At 40.8% G+C, this 25,067-nt stretch overlaps 1 protein-coding gene across 1 annotated transcript in view; it reads left to right on the forward strand.

Annotated features, from left to right (window-relative positions):
* The window catches only part of LSAMP (limbic system associated membrane protein), a 794,347-nt gene that overhangs the window by 251,262 nt on the left and 518,018 nt on the right, over positions 1 to 25,067 (forward strand). The window lies entirely within an intron of this gene.

Consider the following 25,067-nt stretch of genomic DNA (forward strand, 5'->3'; position numbering starts at 1 on the left):
ACAATCATTTCTTGTGTCCTGAAAGATGGCAATTTCTAAGAAATTCTACAATTTCTGCCCTTGAAGACTGCCTCTTTCATGATCCAATGTCAAAATCTATCTATATGCCTGTATAAAACACTTATCACTGTGGTATTTAAGCACTCTACATGGATTAAAAATGAACAGTGAAGCTGCCTGGAGGATAGTCAGTAAAATCTACTTAAGTTTTGGATTTTGTGATATAATGTGATTTCATTGGGTTGACAAAGAGACACAAAGAAACATCAGACACTTCACAAAAATTTGGGGAAAAAAGCTGTTCTTATTTTTTTCAACTGAAAAAACGAGATTAAAGTATTGAAAAATATGAGAATAAATTCTGGTTGTCAATGTGACTTAAACCTTGACTTGCAAAAGAATAATTCGTTTTTACTTGTTTGTATGACAATAAGAGGTGGGTTTGTAATCACTCTGTAATGGGCCTTGCCACTAGAATGACACCTCAGGAGAGGGAAAACTCTCATTGTCCTGTTCCATTTTCCCCTCATTACTAAGACAGTTGAGTATTAACAAATAATTATGGCAGCAGGCTAAACAATGCTTCAGGATGCAGGTTCTTTGGTTTCCATTAAAGGTACCAGTTCCAAAAACAAGTGGCTTGACCCTCTCAGAAAGTGTTCCAGCGGCATATTCAGCTCAAGAAAGCACACACCCTGCAATATGGGAAAAGGCTCTGATCTAATGACTTGACTGTGTTCTCATCATGTCAGAAACCAAAATTTCGTTAATGTTATGCAATCAGCCTATAAATTAGGAGTTCTTTAGAAAATCTTGTAATCATTGCACTTGTTGTGAATAATTTGGGAGATATAAATGATACATTTGATGTTATGTACTTCCTATATCTTACTGTCAGGCTCTGAACTCTATATTATTCCCATAACATATTTTTTCACTACAAAACTGTTCCACACCTTCCTTTTGACTACATGGGCTCCATACTGAGTTGAGACACACAAAAGAAGACAGAAGAAATTAATGCACTCAGCCAACACTTAAAATACAGGGATATCAATCCCCGTTGGGTAAATAACAGTGAGGAAAGGATAAAATTTCTCATATTATCGTTGCTGAGTGATGCTTTGTCAGGCTATTGGTTGCATCAAGATGATAGATATAGTGGAAGGAATATGAATAAAAATAAGCTTGTGTATGTCCCTTTGGAACTGAAGAAGCCCCCCATTGATGGGGTTGGCAAAGGCGTGTAGCTTTCGCCTCTCCTCTGAGAGGAATTTTTTATCCCTCAGAGAACAGATATCAAGAGGGAGCTGAGCAGGCTCTGGGAGTCACGCAGGAACTGAAAGAATTGACAGAGGCAGATGGTTCCTTACACCTGTGTCTAAGGCCCACACAATTAAAGCAATATGCAAAGAGCAAAAATTTCCTTTGCCTTACAAGAGTTATTGACTAATTCCAAGTATCTGTCTATAATTAAGGCATCAGCAAAATTCTGGCTTGTACTCTTGCCATCAACCATCTCCTTGGCACTTTGGAAAAAATAGCACCAATTTGTGTTGTGTTTGGCATCCACAGAGAAACTGTATTTTGGGATGATGCTGGAGAAGCTAATAAGGATGCCTGCCACAGCGAGGGAGTATGTAAATTCCGTGGGGCAGTCAGTAACTGGAAAATTGTACAGACAGATCTGAAGACGATTCCAGCTGTCAGCGATATGCCTACCCTAACAAAGTGAGGGAGCGTGCAGGTTGGGAAGCAGGTGGCTTTGTGTGGCTCTCCTGATCAACAACCTCAGATCAGATTCATCTAGAGATGCCCAGGAGAGATAGGATGCACCTTCTCATGAAGAGTTAGAGAAATAAATGGCAACTAAGGACCAAGGTCTTAACAGACAGGTAGTAGTTAATGTTAAATACAAAGCTACCAGAGCAGGTACGAGAGCATTTATCTATATAATGTCCTCAAAACTGAAGGCCAGTGAGCTATGTATCATAGCTGCAGCAAAAGCTGAATCTCAGTATACACAAGTTGAGAAGGATGTCCTAGCTTAGCTCATGGTGATGAAAAATTTCCAGGATGTGTTTGTTGGAGGCCTGTATTAGCTGAAACTGACTGCAAGCAATTCATTGTGGTTTCCAGGAAGCATTGAGCAGACGCCTGCCAGGCATAGAGGGATTATTTTTTCTGACCAGCTGCAAATGTATGACTTGCAAACTGAATAGCAGAGGAAGAGGTCTGGCGGCTGCAGTTAAACTCTTGAGCATTTGTAAGAAAGATTTATGAGAAAGCATACAAACAACCAAGGATATGTCAATCCGATTAAAGAAAAAAATATCTCAAAAGCCTTTCTATTATCAAAAAAATATGGAGTTGTCCTGATAATATAATTAAGGACTAGACCTTTTAGAAAAATCAGTGAAACTATTGGCCAGAAGTTTATGTGCCCCGATCCCTTTCAGGATTAAGAAGTTCTCAGTACTGCAAAGGATTTTGTTTAAGGGCACCAGGATGATGATCTGAAATGTGTTACAGGGAAATATGATTAAAATGATACATGAAGGTCATTTAGGGATTGAAAACTCTGAGAGAGGTCAGAGATATTTTCTAGTGTTCCTCCAATGAACAGTGATACTGAGGAAACTACCAAAGTGTCAGAAATAGAGGTCAGTGCACTAAAAAGAGACCAGGCTGGCAGCACAGAAAAAAATTGTCCTTGAGCTAGGGAGACATAGATTTGCAGAAAAAAAAGTCCTGGTTCCCTTTGAAAACTTATGTGAGGATGCTGCAGCCAAACAGGTGTTTGCACATGTCAAATCAATTTTTGCTAGAAATAGCATATGTGATACTTTCTAAAAAATGGTTAGTTGTTATGGTTGTGAAATGTATTGCTCCCCACTTGCAAAATAGAGGAAACCATATGGTAAGTTGATCCAGTGTCGGAACATGAATATGTGCTGCAACCTTGATCCTTAAAAGTATTGTAACCCCTGTTAGTTATACAAGATGGATGTGCTCTCAGGGCATTACGAGGGGGGACTTTTTTCTTTGCTTCACGCCTGGGGTGGGAATGCTATTAGGACTTCTTAATGGAGGAAATAGGCTGAAATGGTCATCTATGTAATGGAAGGAGGACTTTGGAGGTACAGTGTCCTGAGGGCATAACTTAATCAGATTTTGGAGTTCCAGATAACTTCTGGGTGTATGGGCTGGGTGAAGTCAACAGCAGAGATACAATTCACGAGCCTGATGGCAAGTTTTCGTGTATTTTCAGAATTAGATTAATAGGTTGGAAATTGCATTTCACCCCATGGTTTTCTCTAACCCTGCTTATGATGTTGGAGCCCAGTTCTTGCAGAAGTACAGTAATGATCTATATCTGTTTTGACTTTTGTGGTGAAATATGATTTCATTAAGCATGTAAAGGGAACACTAAGGGAATATCAGATATAAGCAAAGAATTGGAAGTTTCTGGAGAAAATCTTTGTCGTTTGTTGTGGATTTCAAATATATTTTTTTGCATGTGTGGCTTTTCAGTGTCCATGAGTGCACAAAATATAGAGTTTTAAGTGCAGTGAAATTGAAACAACGGCGCTCACTGTTTTATCTAGAGTTTTTTGCTTTTCAGAAAACACCCAGGGGAGTTGCAGCCTTCAGGTGGGAGGCTGTACTACACTTCTCCAGCTCTAGCCAGTGTAGGACCAAGGAGTTCGGCCCTTTAGCTCTCTGCCCACTGTAAATTCACTCCTGATCTTATCTAGAGTAGATATTTTATACTTTTCCCACTTGTCGACTTAGAGTCTCATTTCAGGTCTTATCTCAGATTATCCCTCTGATTCTTTCCTACCTGTGCCACTTAGTCTTTCCCCTTCTATTGTCATTTATTATTTAATACTCTTCTGAGGTCGTGTTTTGTTTTCAAACTCTGAAAAGCTGCTCAGAAGGCTGTGCAAAAAAGAGCTGTATGAACACACTGCTTTGTAGCTGTTTCACTTGGGTTATGGATTTTAGGACAGGTGGACTATATCCCACAAGTTACCTGACACTGCTCCATCAGAGAGATGGAGACAAGTATCAAGTGTAGCACCCATGCAGGTAAATTGCAAAAGCCTCTGTAGCCTCAGATAAGCAGTAGAAACGTGCTAGCACTGCATACTCTGCAGTTACAGATAGAAAAAAAATAGGGATCACATCAATTCAGAGTTTCACTTCTGGGAAGGGGGCAACTCTTTCAGTTATTAGCTTGGAATTAGCATGGAATATATCTCTTAGGTCTTTGTAGAAAGCCTGCCAGTTTTCATTATTTCAGTCAAAAATGTCAGCTGCTGGGGTATTGAATACAGTTGGAGCATCTATGTTCTTTGTATACTTTAATTATGTAAATTACATGTCAGTAATATGAAATCCCGAGTGGAGGGGAGTAGCATGGCACAGGCACTCTTCTAACAACATTACTAATAGAGAACAAATGCTGTCTTGCACGTGTGCTTTCAAAAGCTGTCAATATTTAGTTCTTGCAGAAGCTTGGACAGGAGAGTACAAAAACTATTCACTGCCTCAGAGCCATCTATCCAGCCTAAGTCAGGAAACAGCAGCTGGTAGAGCAGACAAGGCAGCACAAGGTAGTGGTCCCAGAACAGCTGAGTGGCCCAGAGCCCTGCGTTACTCAAGAAATAACTGTTTAAGAAAGAAACATAGGGATGCTGGATGTAGTGGGGGTTCTTCATTCTGTCTCATTGCTCTGGCAGAAAGGGGCCATTATTTGTTCTGTTTTTGTAAAGACTTGGGGAAATCAGTGCTCTGTGATACAGTGCTGTCCAGCTACACATTGGAATGCTGCATGAACTGCATCACATGGATGTCTGAGCAGCTTCCAGACCTGCCTGTCCTTTGTGCTGACTGGTGTTAGAGATGCTGCTTTCAGAGCTTACCATGTACCCACAGGATTTGGTTTCTCCCTACATAGAGCAGGTACTGTGAGTTGCTGAGTACCCTTTGGGACACAAGGCAGCAGACCACATGTAAGCAGCCTTTCCTCTGCAGACAGTTTTGTTTCTCTCATCAGAGAGACACAGAGGACTCTTTCCTCTCTATTGCTCCTGTGGTCTACATACAGCTCTTGGAACAGGTACAGCAAGGTGCTGTAGATTCAGATTTTTATTCAAATGGAAGGAAGTCATTGCTAGTGATGGATGGTATGGCCAGCTTCTCAGTTAGAAAAACAGGTTGCCAAATATTTTTACAATTTGTGTGTTAAATATTGGCTACAAAGGAAATTTGGAAGAAAAATCAGTAGTGTCTAAATTTGTATTTAAACAAACCCTGCCTTTTAAGAGAGTTTCTCTCACCCTCCACTGTAGCTCCTTCAGAGGTTAACAGGCAAGTAACCAAGTAAGCACATGAAAAGGAGCCCATGCCATTTCTTCTGCTTTAGCCATGGATGACTTCGTCCTTCTGCCTGTCCCTCGGCTCTGAAACACTGTCAGCATCTCCACAACACCTGTATCCCTGTTCAGAATTGTTGTGCCTGCTTGCACACCCTCCATTTCCCACAAAGTGCTTCTGGCTTGCAGGATACAAGAGGAGGTGGTTGACTGAAACCTCTGTGGAGATGTTAAGGGAACACATAGCAGCTGAGGGAGACATCCCCATTCCAAAGGGTTTAGGAATATAGCGTCTGTTTAAATTTTCTCCTAATTTCTATTCTCAGGAAAAAGAAAGAAAAAAAGAATGCTCTGTAGGGCACAGACTTTCAGAGTGGCCATAATGCATGTCACTGTTTCTGTAGTTCGTGCCTACATGGGGTTATAGCAAAGCTCTTCTGTTAAGGATTTTGTAAGGCAACATATAAATAAGATATTGGCAAGCAGAAATAATGCCATGACAGGTATATAAGTTATAAAAGCATCTAAAATTATGTATAGTAATTAAAGTGTGTGAAAAAAAATTAGCAGTGATGTAGTGATACATGCCACCTGCTTTCCTTTCTTTCTTTTAAAACAGCTTAAATTTACAAGTGACTTGTCTGCATTGATTTTGAGAGAAATTAAAAGGCTCTTCATATTCTACTGACAAATCACTCACTGGATTTGTTTACTGTTGAACTCTACAAGGGTAAATGAAAGAAGATTATTTTTAAAGAAGAAACTAAAGCTTTAACAGTGACTGGTTGTTGTATCTTAAATCTCTTGCTTTTGATGACCCCTTCTGTTTGCAGAAGTTTACAGTGTCTTACAGCAGTAGTTTAAGCTGCTAAGTTCTGGTCCTAGACATCAGGAGTGTCTAGAGAATGAGGGGGTTTCTTTTTCTTACTTTTTATCTAGTATTTTAGTCACAATGTGTGCATTCTAAGGGTTATGTGGACTCTAGTGATCAGTACTGTGTTGTGTGGAGTTGCAGTGGCTATTTTCCGTATGACTGAAAATTACAGGTGCTTGTGAATGTTCCATGGGAATGATTTTCTGGGAAAAGGTTTTTTAGAAAATTGAAACTTTCTTTTGGGAAATCAAAACGAAAGACTTCATTTTATTGTCAGTTAAACCTAAATCATAAAACTTAATTTTACAGAAGTGAGCCAAATGTTTTATTTTGACTCAGTTCAATACATGTTTAATTTCAACTTTCCAGTTTGCTGGGGGACCAGAATGAAGGTTGAAATGTCAATATTTCTCACTGGATGGGAATGTTACTCAAAGTGTAGTTGAAAAATTCTTCTTTAGGTATCATAGACCAAAACTGCTCATTCTGGGGCTATTTTTAATATATACTGCTTTTTCTGAGTGGTGAGGGAAGCAAGTCTGTCCAACAGTTATCTCCTTAGTCAGCTGTAAATCAAAAGCAGGACATAAACCAGTGACATTTCAAGCATAGCACCTCTAGGTAACACCTTAAAGCTCAAGCCCATACTGTGTGTCTTTTTCACAGACAAAACTGTATCAGGATCTGTTTCTAAATTTTGCCTAGGCATTGCTGGCAGGGAAGGGTGGTCCATGCTAAGCTGGTCCAAGTGGCATTCTTTGCCAGGCATTCCCCCATTTTTGCTACCAGTGGCTCAGCCCCGTAGGTGCTGGTGTTTGGAAATGCTTTTGCACTCAGCATAACATGTAATTGCTCGTCGTTCTAAGTGAGGGGAAAGGCCAGTGGCCATCAGCATCAAAACTGGAGCAGGACTCAGTTGGACAGTATGAGGAGGACTTCAGTCTGGGGAAGCAGAAGAGGCTATAAAACTGAACTGGTTCCCAAGCCAGCTTGAAAATCAGTGTACCCTTCTCCATGCTCTCGCTGTCCTCTCCCAGGAGCAGTGCTGCCTCTCTCTTGCCTCCTCCTTTTTTCCCCTGCCTACTCATCATGTTTAGTCTGTGGTCCCCAAATGAGGGGTGAGAGTGCTTGCCTTTGCAAACACAAGAGTGAGTATTTACATGTGCCACCAATAATTTCTAGATCTTAAATGGCTTCTTATTTAACATAACTTCTAAGTTTCATGATCCTTCCAAGCCAGCTTCCTTGAATTTCTCTGTGGGGAGTGTGTGCGATTGGCGTTTCTGAGCCCTTCTGCTGTTCTGTCTTGCATGCCAAGCCAGGAGTTGTGTTACTTCAGTCTGTGAAAGCCTGTCATCATTTGGTGAAGAGGAGAGAGAGTGAAGAAGCAGCTTTCCCCTGTGCTGCTCCCCCAGCCATTACTGACTCATTAAAAGCATTTACTTATTATTAATGCATCGTGGGCAGTGTCTGAGCAGTAGCTGTGATGGGAGTTACGGAAACGGAGGCTCACGTGTTTGAGCAGAGAGAAACCTGCATGAGGGAAAATACCCTCTGCCTTTACTGTTGTCTTAAAGCATGCACGTCAAGGTGTTATTAAACAAATTCATCTGCTTCAATAGGATGTCAAGGGTGACAGTTCTCTTCGTGATTGTCCGAAAAGCAGATGTTTGATCAAGATCATATACTTTGTCAGGGGACATCCTACATTAACCCCCCCTTCCTCCTCCCACCCCCAAAAGCAAAGGTCCCTTTAATCAGCTGCTCGAGTGCTGTACCAATTACCTCCCTACATGGTGACCTTTTTATCTCGTAATGGCATTTTGGAATCCAGTCCCCCTAACCACACTGGGAGTGTATGCATGTCACATTTCCAATTCTCTCTCTTGCTTTTTCTCCCTGCTGTTGTTGGCACTGAATACGGACTAATATATTCATGACCTAATTAGGGTAATTTTTGCATAATAATGACCTCCCGGGGGGAAACTTTTTTTGGGTGATTTTTGCATGTGCATGTGTGTGCATGCTCACACTGTTCAGACACATTAACTGGAACAAGTGTTTCTTAATTTTGTAAGTGTTTCTCTGGTTATTAGAAGTATTTCTCTGTCATTTAAAATGGAAATGATGGAACAGTAGACTCCAGAGGAGGCAAAGATTGTTAAAATTTTTGCTCTGAATTTCCTCTGTTATTGTGAAACTTGTGTCCTCTCTTCTGAATGTCCAGGATGGCATCATACTGTCTTGACATTATTAGATCTCTGTGCTTTCAAGGCTTATCCTTACTAGCTTCATCCTTCCCCTCTGTCACTCAGCTTTTTCCCCTCATGTCCTCATTTGACCTTCAGTTTTCAAATGAATCCTTCATTTCCTGTAGTGGTCACTTATTTGACCTTATGTTCACTGCCTGTGCTCTTTCCCTCTGTCTCTGACATCTTAGTCCAAATTTTTGTGATCTGCTGTAGTTGGTGACCATCTTTGCAGGCTGTCTCTGCCTGTCATGACCCTCACTGCTTTACTGTCTGACTTACTGAGTACTTGATGTCTCCTACATTCCTTTCTGACCTTTTCTTTTTCCCTCACTTCACAGTTTCCACTTTCTTCTTCTCTTCAACTTGCATAGATTGTGTTTCCTGAAATGCAGCTTCCACTCCCAGCCCTCTCTTCCTGAGCTTACAGTCCATGCTGTTTCTTATCTATGGTTTTCCATTTTCAGTTTTCTAGATAGTCTAAGTGCAACCCTTTCTGGATGAGACCATGGGCCACATTTCTCAGTATTTCACTGATATAAGTAAAGGAACTCTATTGACTTTGTCAGTGTTAGCAGAGATTTGCACTGGCAGGACACATTTATTTTCATAAGCATATTAATCATATTTTCCCTAAACTGCTGTTTAAAGAGCATTAAGCGATAGCGTTCAGAGCACTTACTTGCTCTAAAATGACACTACAGGATGGGTTTGATGAAATTTTTATTTTATTTGTTTTCTGTTTTCTTATGTATTTATTTTAGTTGCAGTAAATAGTTCACTCGGAGTTTATGTCAATAAGGAAGATAAGCTTTCCATAGTCGAATGCTTTCTAGTGTTGAAAAAGTTCCTTATGCCTTGCTGCACTCCTTGTTATTCCAGCCCTGGGTTTTCCTTACTCAACACTGCTGGATTTGTCCTGTATCACTTCTTGTGATTCCTTGTTTATCCTTTGTACATGCAAATCTGGAAAGCTTGTGAAGGCCTCGTGTTATTGACTTGAGCCTATCACTGTTTAAAAGCTAGGATGAGCTTTGTCTGGATCTGCAAACCCATCTCCTGCCTCTGTTAGAGTCCTCTGTCCTATGTCTAAATCTGCCAGCTTGCATCATGCCTGGCTGACAGCATCCCTGTCAGTTCCAGTGTGTGTACATGTGCCAACAGAGGATGGAGAATTAAATTAGCATACCCCAAAACAGTTGTTATCAACATCTTGTTTTGTAAAAAAGGCTGTGAGAATGTATCTGTCCATATTAGAATGCCTCATGAAATGTTCCTCAGCGCTGTTCATTGTAACACAAATGTTTTTTGGGATAGCTGAAAGACAGAGTATGCAAAACTGGGGTGTTCATAAGCTTGCTGCATGTCCTGGCACCCCTGTTTTTTGATGTTGGTGTTTGCAATGCTTTCCAATTGCCTCGGCCGTAGCATGTGCAAGGGAATGTGCACATGATAAATGGGAACTGTTGCAAATATATGATGCAGTTGGAGAATTGACATCATCTCTTTATAGCCATAGCTCAAATGAACCTTATATTTCCTTGTCTCCATGTGCAGATTAAAGCCAGGCACATGGATTGTGTGCTAATACTTACAGACTGGGGGCTAACAGGCTTAGGAGAGAGTAAGCAGGTACAGATGTCAAGGCTCTGAAAGTCTCTTGATTAGCGTATAAAACTGAAGGTGCTACAGGAACAGGTGGGCTTGGGTGTGGGGATGGAAGACAAAAAGGAAGGTGTGGATAGATTTGAGGTAATTCTGAGTATTTTCACAGCAGTTCTGCCTAATGTTCCATCTGTGCTTTTCTGCTGCACACGGATGGGATGGCATGTCCCTTTCAGATCACTACAGGAAGGGTGATTTTGAGGATTGTGATAAGCTCTGCACATGGGGGAATAATTCATAACCAGGACACAAGAGGCTGTAAGAGTCCTGTGCCAAGTATTTTTGGTAACCTTTTCAATCTGCTGCCTGTTTTTCTTTGTCTGTATTGTTTCCTCCAGTGAGGCAAAACTCATGTCTTATTTACCCTTTTACTTCTTGCAATACTCAACAGTGACCTAAGAAGGAATATCTCTTGGACTAAAATAGAAAAGCAGAGGGATAGAAGGGGACAACTGTGTTTAAATGGGAAATGGTTAGAGAAATGGAAAACACGTATTTTGATTCTTTGCCATAGCAAAACTGTATTCTTGACTTTCCAGAAGTTACATAGGACCTGAAACATTTATTCACAAATTCTTTTATTCTTTGGAGCTTCAGTAAAGAACACCAAAATGGGCATGCTTTGAGTCTGAACTCTGACCACTTGATTCTTTCATTTAGGCTTTTCAAAGCTGATTTTCTTAGGAAGTTACTGCTATATGCTGCTTCTGTCACCCACTCCTTTAGAAATCAATCTCGTGGTACTTCCTATGAGCCTGACCAGAAAATCAACAGATCCTGTGACAGCATGCAGCAGCAAACACAGGTACACAGGATATTTTTGAATTGGAAGCAAGATTAAGTCTTTATTTATGAATGTCTTTCACTTTCACAAACAAAGTCACATGCCTTGCTCATGGCCTTATTTTGTCCCAAAGAAGGGAATCATGTGGAGTTTTCTGATCCAGGTTTCTGATGGGTGCTTGATTGCAGGACATTACTCTCAGTATTCTCATGTGGGTTGTTGTTGCAGTATCCCAATTCTGTTGCTCTTATCTTTCTACGTTTATTAGAGTAAAGGTATTTTTTGATTAATTCCTCTCATTACCCTTTCCTATGGATCTGGTGACAAAGTTGACCATATATTAGAAATCAGGAGCTTTGGTTTGGCCTTACTTTATCATTTAAAGAACTAACAGTGACTCAGGATGCACAAATTAGATTTTTTAAAGAATTTATTTCAGAAATGCAAGGCTTGACATTTAAAGAACAACAAGAAATCCAAATCATCACCTACTGTTTTCTTGATACCAGGTGCATCTTCTCGCTGTACCCAAATGGAAAAAATCTGGAATAGAAAAGGGAGTGACACTTGAGAGTACTTGAGAGTCTGGAGCTCTCAAAGTCAAGAAAAGAGAGAAAGAAAACAAAGCAGAAAAAAAAAAAAAAAGTAGAAAAAAAGCTATGCTAGGCTGAATAGAGGAAAAATTAGATTCAACATCCCCTGACAACTTTCTAAGACTGCTCACAGTACAGTACTAGGACAGCATGAAAATATTCCCTTGCTAATTCCCTATTCCATAAAAATCTTGAGATGAGTAAAGAGTGAAAGGCAGAGAGATCTTGCTTTCATTTTTTGACAGATTTCCACAAATACATAATTAATACTTAAATCTTGTATTGTCTGTTTTGTTCTGATTATATGATTTTAGGTCCAACCATTTCATCCTCTTGAGAATTTCTAGGGGAACAAAACCTCAGCCTGAAAAAATGGGGTTTAATTCCTTTGTCTCATGTCACCTCTTTTCTTGATTAACTGCAGCAAGTGTCTTGGGGAGAAGGGAGTCTGGCTGCTGGGCAATCTGGTTCAGAAGGTTTCTTTAACAGCTGGATCAATAACTGCTTCTTCCAGATGCCTGTTTCCTTGATTGATCTGGTTGACTTTTTCCTTTCTCATCAGCCTTCTTTTTTTTTTTTTTGTTTTTGTTTTTGTTTGGATTTGGTTTGTTTTGGGTTTTTTTTTTGCACTTAATTCATCTATGAATGACCCTCTCCCTCTGCAGATGCCACTACATATTTAAGTGCTGCCTGTCTGTTCTGGGGACTTGGCATATCCCTAGACCCTTATACAGGGGAAAAAGCCTCAAACTCTCATTAAATAGTCCTTTCTGGGCAAGGCAATGGACTGCCTTGTCCCAGTATTCCTTGCAGAAACCAAGCCTGCCCTGAGAAGGAGGGCAGGTCAGTGCCTCACTTGGTCAGTGGCAGCCAGACCCAGCGGGGTTTTTCAGTCTGGGCTCTGCACCCCACCTTGCTGTGAGGGAGATGTGCCTCCCTGCTCTGCTGCCAGAACTTTCCTCATCTCCCCTCCCAGGCTGACCTCCTGGATGTGCAGAAGGTGCTTTTCTTTGGGTTCTGACCAAAGTAGAACCAGCAGGATCCCCACCTATCCTTATCCTTGATGAAGCACAATGTATGAAGGCCAGCACCCTTTTCCCATCCCAGGGAGGAGAGACCATAAAGCTCTCATGTACCTGTGAGAGCACTGAGTCCCTCACATTGCAGTGCTCTCTGGCTTTTGAGACTATATGACAATGCTGGATTCTCCACTCACATGTAAAACACTTGTCAGCAGTCAGTTCCCTCTCACCTTCCAGCACTGATGAATTTTTTCATTGGAAAAATGCAAACATTTTCCATTGGAAAGTTGTTTCCAATTAACTTTTTTTAATTTGAAAGTGCTTTTTGATTTTGCAGTGTTAATTCACAATGTTTTTATGTAATTTCTGAATCAAGAAATTGTAAAAGCATCTTGGTTTCATCTAAATACAGTGTTTCCAATTCTCTAATCCACGTGTTTGGATGTGTGTTAAAATTTTATTTCCTAGAAAATATCAAAGTTGTTTGGCTTTGTTCTGACTTAGAATGAAATAAAATCTTAATCTTTCTTTCAGTATGGGGAAAATGAAAGAAAAAACCCAAAAGCTCTCAGTAGGAAAGGTCTCCAGGTCTCTAACCTACTTTAGGAAAACTGATATTCTCATGTCTGTTGGGATTTCCCCCAAACTCCACCATAGTTCACATACCTCTGCTAGTTGTGGAAATGGGAGATTTACCAGCACACTGGGGTGCCATTTTCCCCTATAACAAAGTATTGTCTAAATCTCTTGTGTAGGCAAAACACTGGGAATTGGTCTGTGAGTATGTCAGACAACTGTAGCTGTGCTCAACCAAAATTAGGAAGGGTTGAGAAATAAATTTAGCAAAGCTCAGCAGAGCCATAAATTACCAGGCAGAGCTGCTTATTAGTTTTTGGCAAATTAACTAGCCTTTCTTCGTTCAGGGTGATGAGAGCTCCTTTTGAGTTTGCTGAGGAATCACCAGTTTGTCTTCAGGCCTGAGACCTTTGTGCACCCATTCCATCGCTTTGATTAATCTGGGACCAGAGACACACATGCAGAAACGCATACATCCAGTGTTCCAAGCTGAAAGTCTTCCAACCCAAAAAGGATTTTGAAGAGAAATTGCCTCTGGATTTTCAGATTCATGAGTCTTCAAGGGGCACCTTTTGAGATAAACTTAATTAAGCAAGTCATTCTATTAATCAGTTCTAATTACTCATGCAAATCACAAGTGCTCTGGTCTGTGGTTAAGTGAAACCTGATTTGATCCCAAGTGCAGCCGGGCTCAGTAAGTCCAGTGGGTATTTTCAAGAACGTGCCTTAGCTGATCTTCCTGCTTCTCTCCAGATACAGTAATCTTCTGGAGACTGTAATGTGAATTGATTAGTTGTCATGGGCCACAAAGCTATTAACCTAAACACTGGGAAAGGGGGTGGAAAGTAGAGTATGGAGCACAGGAATTCTTTCTCTCCATCTGTTTGGTACACACGTGTGCCTGTGCACAGGAGAAGGTCAAGACTATGGGCACGTAACAGGGAAGGCAAACTACGTGTGTGAAATCTCTTCTAAGTCAAAAAGAGCTGTCTACCCTTTTCAAAGCAGCAATCTGTAGTTGACTGTTTCCTGGGAACCAGGGAGCCAAATTTGTCAAAAGGACATGACTCAGAGTGGGGCATGATTCTGTGTGACTTGGGGCCCCAATATGCCATTCTCCATCTTAATCCCACTATGTAAGACAGCTGTGAATAACTCAGTATTAGCCCAGCAGGGAATGTGGACAGCAGAGGTAAATGAGTGAGTGATTGCTGGCTTCACCTTGATTGATTTGTGTAACACGGTGGTGTTGGTTAAAGGGCTGTGAACATGGGTTTGTTCTTTTCCCTGGCTTTAAAGTGTCAGCAGCATAAATATTCATTAGCATAAGAGTGGTGCTAACACTTCACAAAGGTTCCTATTTCACAGAGTCTGGCTGTGAGACCTATGCCTTTGATTACATCAGAGTAGAGAAACTCCTTTTGCTTGGCCTGGGGCTTCCCCGGACCACAGCTGTAGTTCCCATCTCCAATGGGCTGCTTTCAGAGTATGCCAGTGGAGCCAAGTGCAACCTTCAAGGCAGAACACACTCCTTCCATCAGCTTGAACCACTATCTTGCAGTGTATCTCCCCTGAGCTGAGCTCAGTGGTGGCCAGCTCCTGGCTGAAGTTCCCTCACAGGGCAGCCCAGGCTGTGGGCTCACGATGGTTATTCATTTATTTGCATGCATGCATGCTCACCCTACATGCACACATCCGTGTGCATTCTCCCTCCCTTTTGCACTTGCTTGCATGACTGGCAAAATGAGCTACAAGCAGATAAAAATTGAAACACAGAAGAGAGCAAATTACAACGTGTTCAATTATCTTTTTTCAAAATCATTCTTCATCTCTGCTCTACTCAGTGCCTGTTAATGTTTCCTTTGTAATCTGACAAGGACATTTTTTTCCTCGTTTGTTTTATCCCCTCTCTTGGGTAGCACGGTGGTCACAGAGTGGGGATGTGGGGAGAAGTCATGTGGTTTGTAGGGGCAAGCATTACAGACTGTGTTAAGTGGAGATCCAAAAGACCAATGCTTTTTTGGTCTCTGTTCAACAGCCTGAGCAAGGAGTTCTCTCTCTGACAATTGTGAATGTTTTTTTCTTGTTGCATGCAAATATTACAATGGCAAACACTGATTCCCTCCCCACCACTTTCTTGCCAGGGAAGCAGGCAGAGGTAGCTTTGCCTTGTTTACTTCCTCACTGTTGTACTGCACTCTTGACAAGCACTGCCAGCCTCCTGCTGGCCTCACCGAGGGCTTTGGTAATTAAAGGGCTCCATCTCCTGGCTCCTTGCACCAGCCCTGAGAGATAAGAAGGACTTGGGTAGCCCTGGCTGCCTCTGGTTTTCCTTCTTCTTTGACTAGGAAACTTTAGCATTCCTTCTGGATTGACAGTGCTGAAATTTTTCTGCCAGTTTACCAGAGGAGTGTTCCTTCCATATCCCTGAAGACTAGCAGAAAGGGATCACCCTTTGGATTGGGAGGAAGTTTTGTTCTTTATGGCCTATTTAGCTCTTGGCCTCTCTACTGAGAAACTGTCAGAGAATATAGAGTCAAGTGCAGTAGTAATAATGTTTTAATAATGAGGATACCTGTCTGCAGTAAAACAAGATTACATCAAGACATTTTATGCAGTTCACATGTAAGTTAGAAATGACTTTTGGTGATGCCAGCAGGAATTGCATTAGAGGACTGAACAATAAGTGCTGGAAATTGACCATTAAAATTGGGAGAAATTTCTTCAAGTAATGAAACATATTTAAACGTCTGTGTTATAAAGGTGAAATGGTTGAGCAGCTTCCAAGTCATATTATGTCTGGTAAAGAGCCTGATCAGCTTAAATCTGGAAAGAAATATTTTGTGGTTTAAAGTAAAAGCAGGGGTTATTTTTGTTATTAACACCAGTGAGGTAGGGTTAGTGGGATGTTCTCCTGCAGGTCAGAGACTAGAGAAGTTTAAGCAGCCCAAAGCACTTGTACTGCAATACCTAGACAAGACAAAGGATGGCAAAAAATAATTGTTTTCCTCCCTGTTTGTGGGAGGACTGTCTTGCCCACAGTTGCTCCAAGACTTGTTGGAGGAGCTGGTAACTTAGCCCATCTTTTGGGAATCTTAGCTCAATACTCAGATCTAAAACAATGTTTCCTGTTGGAAACCGTCTGTGTTCATCTTTCAGAGGAAGATTTGAGTCTGGCACATCAGTTGTCCTCAGGCATTCTAGCAGCTGTAAAGGTGGCCTTAAACTCTGTCCAAAAACCCAAATAAAAGAGCAGTGTATTGATGCTGAAAATCAATGAGAGCACCTAATGAGAAAGAAATTGCACTTGTTACGACTCTGCAAATATTGAACCCCCGCCCCACAAAATCAGAGAAAGTAAGAATACCCTTTTGTTTTTGTCTCCAGCGAATATATGGGAAAATAGGGACCTAATAGGGCTGTTATTTAACCAGCATCACACACTAAAGCAGGGAAAACCTTTTTAAGATCTAGATATTTTCAAATATAGCATCATTTTTCAAGCCAAGAAAGTGCAAAATGCAGACAGTCATGGTGTTGCATAAATGACATTTGAGGTGCTCCAAAGTGACAGCTTAAGGGACTTGCATGTTTTGACTAGCAGTTCAAAACACTTTTAGCAGGAGGCCTCAAAACTGCAGTCTCTAAATCACTGGCTACTTTAGTAAATGCAGGCCTACATTTTTTTAAAATTCACTTCTAATAATTTAAAGTGTCATCTAGGGAAGCAACATTTGGGTTTAAATTTATGGAACCAATTGAATGTGTGATATAAATCTATATCATTCAGCAGTTATTCCAGGAGTGAATCTCGAAGAGATTTTTATCCTGATAGTGGCCCTTTAAAAGAAAAAGAGCAGGAAGGTATTGAATTGGAACAACCCAGCATCTCTCTTGTGTTTGTCTTTGATAAACACTGCAATTTATTTAAAGCACATGGAAGAGAGAAAAAATATGGCAAAGTTAAATCCCAACAAATTGTTTTATATTTACAAATGAATTAGATTATTTGCATTTGTTGTGTTTTTGAGTTTCTTTGAAACTGCAAATTAATGAGAAAAAATTATTTCCGAATCTTATTTTACTTAAAGGCGAGTTTAGCGAAGGCAATTTGCATGTAAATCAACGTTTACCTGACGCGTGCAATTTCCACAGTTAGATAAACCATAACATGAAACAGATGAAAGACATGGGAACTGTATAAAAATTCTTTGAAAGATAATAGGCGGCAGTTTGCAATAAATATTCATTAAGTGAGAGGGTGCCCTGTTCTCTCTCCGTGCTGCTCTCCACACAGTGCTCACCTCTTTCCGACAGCCTCCTTGTTGCATATCTTTGCTCTCCTATTTCTTTCTTATTTAATCTATCTGCTTCCTTGCGCTGTAGCAGGGGTCACTTTCATTATGGGATGTTCTGTGCATTTCCACCATCAGTCTGTATTTATGTGATTTATAATGCAGACCAGGAAGGAGGCATGTGAAAAATCATCAGGGAGGCAAGAGCTATTCCCAGGCTAGGAACTAGCAGCTCTAGGCAAAACAAGCAGGTTCTGGGGGTGGTAGGCTGCAGGAATGGGAGGGCAGTTGTGGCCCTCCTGTGATTCACCTGCCAGCTTTTCTTGATGCCTCTACAAGCCAGGCTGGATACATATCCTGCCAGCACCCCACTACCGTTAGGTGAAGGGAATCGGGATGCAGGACACAGTGATGGGCAAAAATTTACTCCAATAGACACAGAAAGCTGGGTGACCACTTGGCTTTCCTGTCCTCTCCCTACCCCTTTCATGTTTGTGGGGAAAAAAGCTCTTTCTCCATGGGTCTAGCCCTTACCTGGGGGGCAGCAATTGTTTATTTGGCTGATCCCAAAATGTAAAGCCCTCAGACAGTTTTCTTGGGCACAGCTGTGACCAAAAGGATGCCTGAGAGACGTACAAGCCAAAGGAAGGCACCTTCCAAGTCCTGTGTTCCTCTATGGCGTGGGCTAGCCCTTTTGATGGTTCTTACATATACAGGTGTATATAGATCAGAGATGTTGTCAAGTATTTAGAAGTCTATGGAACTTCTGGGAGTGATTAAGCATGCTAATCATTTCAGCCAAATAACCGATACTTCAGCTAAAACAGGCCACACATTTGCCATACCCAGAATATAGCTGATTTCCTAAAACCTGCCCTTTTAAAAACAATTGGTATGTGGCCAGTTCAAAGATCAAATGTTCTGCATTATAGTGAATTCATACTGCATTTTATTGTATGTATCTTCTGCTACTGTTATCGTGTGGTGTCTGATCTCATGTCTAGAGAGCCATCAAAAGCTGTGATGTATGGCCAGATTGGGACTGGCAATATGCTGTGAAATTATAATAGCAGCAGGTTTGCAACATATCTGGGAGGGCTGTGTTCCCACTCCCCAAAATAAGCCATTTTCTCAAACGGCTGATCTCATGTTTGATAGGCAGAATGCTCCTCATGTGCTGCACTGCAGGATTTCCCCATGAGCAGCGAGCAAACACATGCTTGCTCAGGTGGCTGCTGCAGAGCAGACCTTCCTTTGGACAGAGCTTGCTGAAGTCCATCCCCTCACACCACAGCAGGACTGTGGGCTGGGGAATCCCTGCTGTTCTCACTATTAAAGTGCAGTTCCCGTTGCTTTGTTGATTGTGCTAGAGTCATCTGTCACCTTCCTTTCCTAAATTTCATCTCATTCCATCCTGCCAAGCGGCAGGACTGCAGCCAGAGCAAGCCTCTGGGGTTTGGTATGTCCTTGGGAACAGCCATCATCTTCCCTGCTGCTTCCTCCTGCACCTACATTGTAGAACTGTGTCGCCACTTTCAGCTACAGAGCCAGCTCCACTCGCTCACACTCTCTATTTACATTTAATATCCCTTAAATGATTAAAGCAAACATTCCTAATTAAATGTTAACGTGCTGTAAGTATCTGCAGGCAGCGTACTGTCCACTCCTCTAATCTCACATATGTGGACACAGCCCCTGGACTTAAGGAGAAAATTACTTTTTGAAACTTTGATGGGGGAAGCACGAATAACTTATCCAGTCATCCCCATTAAGTTAACTCTTTGCCCTTGGGAAGATCATTGTGCTGCTGCACTCTCAGGAGTGGATGATGGCAGCCTCCATATACTCAGGGCCTCATGTGGCTGGCTCAGCATAGGGTGAAATCAAGCCTACAGAGACTCTGTATGGGTTGAAGGGACAAGGAGCAAATCACATTGTTAGAAAAATGGGAATTAGATGTGGATTAAAATAGTTTTATTTTTATTTCTCTTTCTCTCTCTCTCTCTATATATATACACATACCATTAGATTATTTGCATTTATCAGTCTGCTTTTCATTCCAATTTAACAGTGAAGTTGTGTTGGTGTTCTGTTTTCCTCCAAAAAAGGTTCTTTCCCACCCATGTTAGACTGTGCCAACACCTTTTCGGTGGTGTGTCACTATTTGCTGCAACACTCATTGCTGCAGTCAGTGGAATTCCTGAGGAAGATGTTCCCGCAGTTTCACTCCCTCTGCTGACTACTTCTGCAACACCAACACTGACAGAGCTTAAAAGGTGGTGAGACTTGCTCCAATGCCAGGATATTCCTTGAGCAGCACTATCACCTGTAAGACAGCTGTGTGCATTTGCTTCCCTGGACCCCAAAACCACTCTGAGGTACATAGAAAACTGTTGCACCCCCCCATTTTTTCCACTTAGCTTTCAGTCAGTCTGGTCTTCAATTTTTTTTAGAAGTTTGTTGGGCTGTGAGGTGTTTCAGAGATACCTTTTATTTTGAGGTCACTGGTATTTCAGAGATGTGCTCCCTGTTCCTGCTGTCTTTTGTGGTAACTGACTTTACTCTTTCATAATTTTTATTTCTTCAGTATTAAAGGTAGGTCTTGTGAAAATAATCTTCATTTATACAGCCAAGACAGATGTGACTAAATTAAGTTTTAAGTCAAATGCATGTTTCTGTCTAGAAGTTCCCCATGCACAATGTTTTGGCTCATTCCAGTTATGTCAGAGTTTGAGAAGATGGCTGAAATCTATCCCCATCTTGGCTAATGAGAACATCTAAATTTGCTTAGGATCTGAAACAGTAGACTGCATCTTCACATGGTTTATTCCAGTATGGCTCCAGTGAACTTTTCAGTTTTAGTCCCTCATGTTGCAGGTCCTGAAGCACTGAAGTGTCAGCCATAAAAATACTTTCAAGCCATTTCCAGATTGACCAGTTATTTAGGAAAGGCAAAGTGACTATAGAAGTACTTTTCTGATGTCAGGAAGACAGTTTCTCATGTGTGCTTCCTATATTAAGGTTGTAATTTGAATCTTTTATCATTATGCTGTAGATGATGGTGATTTTCTTTACTTGATGGCACAGGGTGGTTGGCTGGAATCTTCTCACCTGGAAACTCCAAAGACATTAAAAAAAGATTTCTGAATTTTTTTCAAGCCTGCTTTTTGAGGTATTCTACATTTTATTAAAGAAAATGTGAGTGCTCATCAAACTAAAGTATCTCTCTCTAGTCCCTCAGTATCACAGTTATGAGTGTTGTAGACATACATGAATAAATGATGGCACTTACTAGTGGCTGACCCCACAGAGCAGGTGAGAATCTACTCCATCAATTAAATATGAAATAGCAAACTGAATACTCACTTGTCAAATGCTTGCTTATTTGGCAAGGGCCTATGGTTTCACAGCTGATGGTTCAATTTCTTAATCCCAGCTCTCCACATGTGTCAGCATCCTTGTAGACAACAGACTGGATATAGACACCCAGGTAAACAGAAATGAGCTTGAAGAAGAATGAAAGCTGTGCCTCTTGGGTGCTAAACAAGGCTTGCTCAGTTTCCCTGTGGTAACATCTCATTCATGGGGTGCTAGGTAACATCTCATTCATGGGGTGCTAGAAATTTTTCATTTGTTGGTGCTGAAACTTACCCCAGACTCTTTCTGGAAGGATGAGCAAGTCCCCTCATGGCTTTGCTTTAGATGGCTTACAAGGCAAATGCTTAAGTCACCTTCATTCATGTCAAGTTCCTGCAGGAGAAAAAAACATCTTGAAACAGAAGCTACAGCTATAGCTTTTGTTTAAGAGGATGCTGTCAAGCCCTTTAAGCACAAACACCAAATATGTCTTCAAAGTTCTGAATTCTCCTGAGGACCATGATCTATATTCCACTGCAGTAATCTTGCTTTTTAAAACCAGTCCTCTGGTATTTAGTAATCTGAAGGAAATACAGGACCCTTTCAAGCAGAGATAAAAAAAAAAAAAACCTGTTCACGGTTGATGGCATGGAAAGCTAGTCCAGTATTCTGAGCAGCAGCTTAACTTTGTGATGTCTTGTCTGCGTTCAAATCCCCGGTGCACATGGTTGTTGGGGTTTTTTAATAGCAATTCACATGCATGCTAATTTTTCCCTGCCTCAGTCTTCCATCCATAAAATGGGGCAATAAGTTTGTGGGGATAAATATTTGCAGTGTTTTGTAGAATTCACACCCCGAGATGACAGAGTTGTAGGGAAGCAAGTAAGATGCTCCTGATTAGAAGTCAAAATTTCACTTTGGTCCCCATGTTCTTGACTGCTGCTGAGCATTCAGGTGATTAAAGTTAACAATTTGCATGCTGTTGTCAGGTTTTGATTAATGTAAAAATATTTACTTGCACAAGGAAATAGGGTTTAAAATGAGTGGTATTTAATATATTTTAGATCAGCCTGTTAGGAGACAGAAGCTGTGCTATGTGACTCCGGTGAATATTGCAAGTCATTCTGTAATCAACTGGATGTTTACTGCCACAAACTCAAGAAAGGCACAGGGGCTACATTCAAGCTACCCTGGAGAAAAACACTACTTCTGACTCATTTTAAGAGGTGCCATATGCAAGGTACAAATATGAAATTAGGAAGTGTGGGTTGAGGAGATGAGTAGATGACCACGATCACTTCATCCAAAGGTCATATGATGCTTTCCAGTAAATCCAAAGGGAAATATAAATCCTTGTCTTCTTCTATGCAGTTTACAAACCAGTGCAGCTGATAAGAATGTTTTACATTGCTCAGTTCATCCAATACCAGAAAATAGCATCCTTAGAAGTGTTATTTATACAACATATTAAATGTACTTTTACTGCATTTCATAAATTTCCAATTTTCACAATAACTGATATTCTTCAAAGTCCTCACTTAGACATTCTGTGACTATGGTATAATCACAGGTTTCTTGTGTTTGAATGGAAAAATATCCATTTTCTTCTTGTAGCTGTGAAAAATAACTTGAAAGCATGATTCATAAAGGCTCAAAAACTAAATTTCAAATTATAACGTAAACATGCATGTTTTCAAATCTCACAGTCTTTAAGCCCATCCTGGGATTTCTTTTCTTAGGCTTGGCTCATTATTTTTGACATTATTTTTGTTTGGGGATGACAATCCTGTAGATGAATGTTGAAGTCTTGCCTGGTTCCATTTTTCCTGTTCAGCTCTGTGCATGTATGCAGCAGTAGCTGAGGTGAGGGTTGTGGTGGTGGCACTCGTGGAACTATTGAACTTCTGATATTTCTGCACTGGGACATCATGTCTTTTTTAAGACAGATTTAAATTAAATGCTTAGGGTGTCCATACCCACAGAATATTCATGCTTTTAGATTGTTCTGGGATTGGGAAGCATAGCCAAGGGGCAAATATTAACATATCTTTGAACCTTATGAACCTCCTGAGAAATGTTACAGCACTAACATTCAATATCCACCAAATTATTGAGAATTATATGACACCTATCAGTCACTTTGATGTTCATGGGACTTGAGCAGTCTGAATCTGACTCACCTCTTGCTTTGTGACTGGTCTACCCTTGTGCAAAGTGATCCTCTCTTCCAAGCATTCCTTGCTGATTGCAGCACATCTCTTTCATTTTCATGAATATGTTTCTGTGCCAATTTTACTCCCTCTCAAGAAGCTGCTTCAGCCTAGACTGGCTCTGCTCTTGTGCCTCTTGTCCTCTGCAGCTGACAGTGCTACAAACCCATGCTGGCCAGCAGAGCCCCATTGCCATGACCAGCTCCAGTAACCTGGATTCTATGTTCCTGTCTTTTGCTTTTGCAGTCTTTATACACTCCATGGGGATGACTCAGCTGGTTCCTTTTCCTTACTGCCAACGTTAGGTTACCAGCACCAAAAAGCAGACTGCAAGTTGCACAGCCAGGTACCCCAAGATGGGTGCAGCTCTGGCTTCTTGGTGGTTTTGCTACCTGTCAGCTCTTCCGTTTCTTGTGGTGTGAAGCAAAATTTATTTTATCTGAAGCCAAAGTCACTCATTCTATAGCACATGCAGAAGGGTGCAGTTTCTTTATTACTGCAAATATATGTCCCCACCCATGTAACACTGTTATTTTGTCTTCAGTGGAGAGACCCTTTGTAATATAGTAGTGGGAATCACAAAAAAAAAATAAAAATATAACCTACTTAAGATTGATTTAAATCTGCATATTTCATTTTAAGAACAATCCAGCTGATTAAAATCCATCATATTTTCAGTTACAGAAGTTTTGACAGAATAAATCTACTTTTTGCATTTTCTTATATCATTAAACTGTTCTACTCTATGCTAATGCTTAGTAAAGAGGGTTATTAGCACTGAGGGTGAACCTTAAAAGGGCTGGAGGTTTGATTCATCTATGAAGCACCAACAAATTTGGATTAATTGTTCAAATCTAATCCGAACCTCTTGAGTCTGCAATATAGGTCTGGAAGTCTCAAGAGAACAGGTTATCCTGTGGGATTTCCAGTGCTGCCTGCCTAGTTTTCTGATGAGTCTACATCACCTGTAAAACCTTTTAAATGTACCACTTTTCTAAATTATATTTTAGATTCAGCATTGTCTGAACAGTGCAGCTGGTGCTTAAAGTTGGCAGCATGGGTGAGACGTGCTCCCCTGTCACAATTTTGCCTTTTTTTGGGTACAGTACCTGGAAGTTCCACAGAGTCAAGGGTTAGGAGCTTAAAAAGGTAGAGAGGAGTCTGCTAAGATCACTGCCTTTTGAAAGTGACATCCACAACCATGCCAAAAGGTGTAAATTGCCCCAAAAAGTCTGAGAATAGTTTTTTTTTAATTTCATTTTTGTGTTGGGTGGTGATTCTGCTGTGAAAAGGTTAGTGTTTATTTAGCATGACAAATAGCTTTGAGGTTCCTAAAGCTCATCATTTAAAATTGTGTACATACTTAATATTTGATCCTAAATCTGCTTCCAGTTAAGTCCCCTGATAATTAGATGTTCTAGGGCTGTAAGAAATAGCCCTGTGTCTGGGCAGAAATATATCGCCTGTCAAGACAAAAATTATGCTCTGAGGGACAAGCAGTGAGTCTGATTTTATATTTGCAGAGCAGCTAGCACAGCAGGGTCCCTATCTTGATTTGAGACCTCTAGGAACTACTCCAAGATAAATATCAAATGATAACTCATGCCACTCTGCAAGAGGACTACAGATTTTCAAGGAACACTAGGGAATTTTGATTTTATGACCCCAAGAGGAATAGCACAGACTTTTCTTTCCATTTAATGGACAGGGATGCTTAGGTTCTCTTGCTCAGTGACAGGCCAGCAGGCAATGCCGACCCTTGTGTCTGACCTGTGATCAAAATTCCTCCAGCTTCTCAGGTATCAGCTTACCTCAGGTAAAAGAAGGTTCAAAGGCACTCTGTAGAAGGTAAGACATTCATCCCCTTTCTGGGATGCAGACAGAAAGCGTCACAGCTCATGGGTTTTGCAGTAAAAGGCAATTAATTATCACCTCGATGACCTCCTTTGCTATCAAATCACTACTGAAATGATTTTACTACTCTTTATAATGTGGCTAAATCCTGACAATTTTATCTATTGATTTCAGTGAAAAGTGATGAGTGCTCATTACATTAGAAAA

This window comes from Poecile atricapillus, chromosome 1, assembly GCF_030490865.1.
Source record: "Poecile atricapillus isolate bPoeAtr1 chromosome 1, bPoeAtr1.hap1, whole genome shotgun sequence".
Classification (NCBI taxonomy): Eukaryota; Metazoa; Chordata; class Aves; order Passeriformes; family Paridae; genus Poecile; species Poecile atricapillus.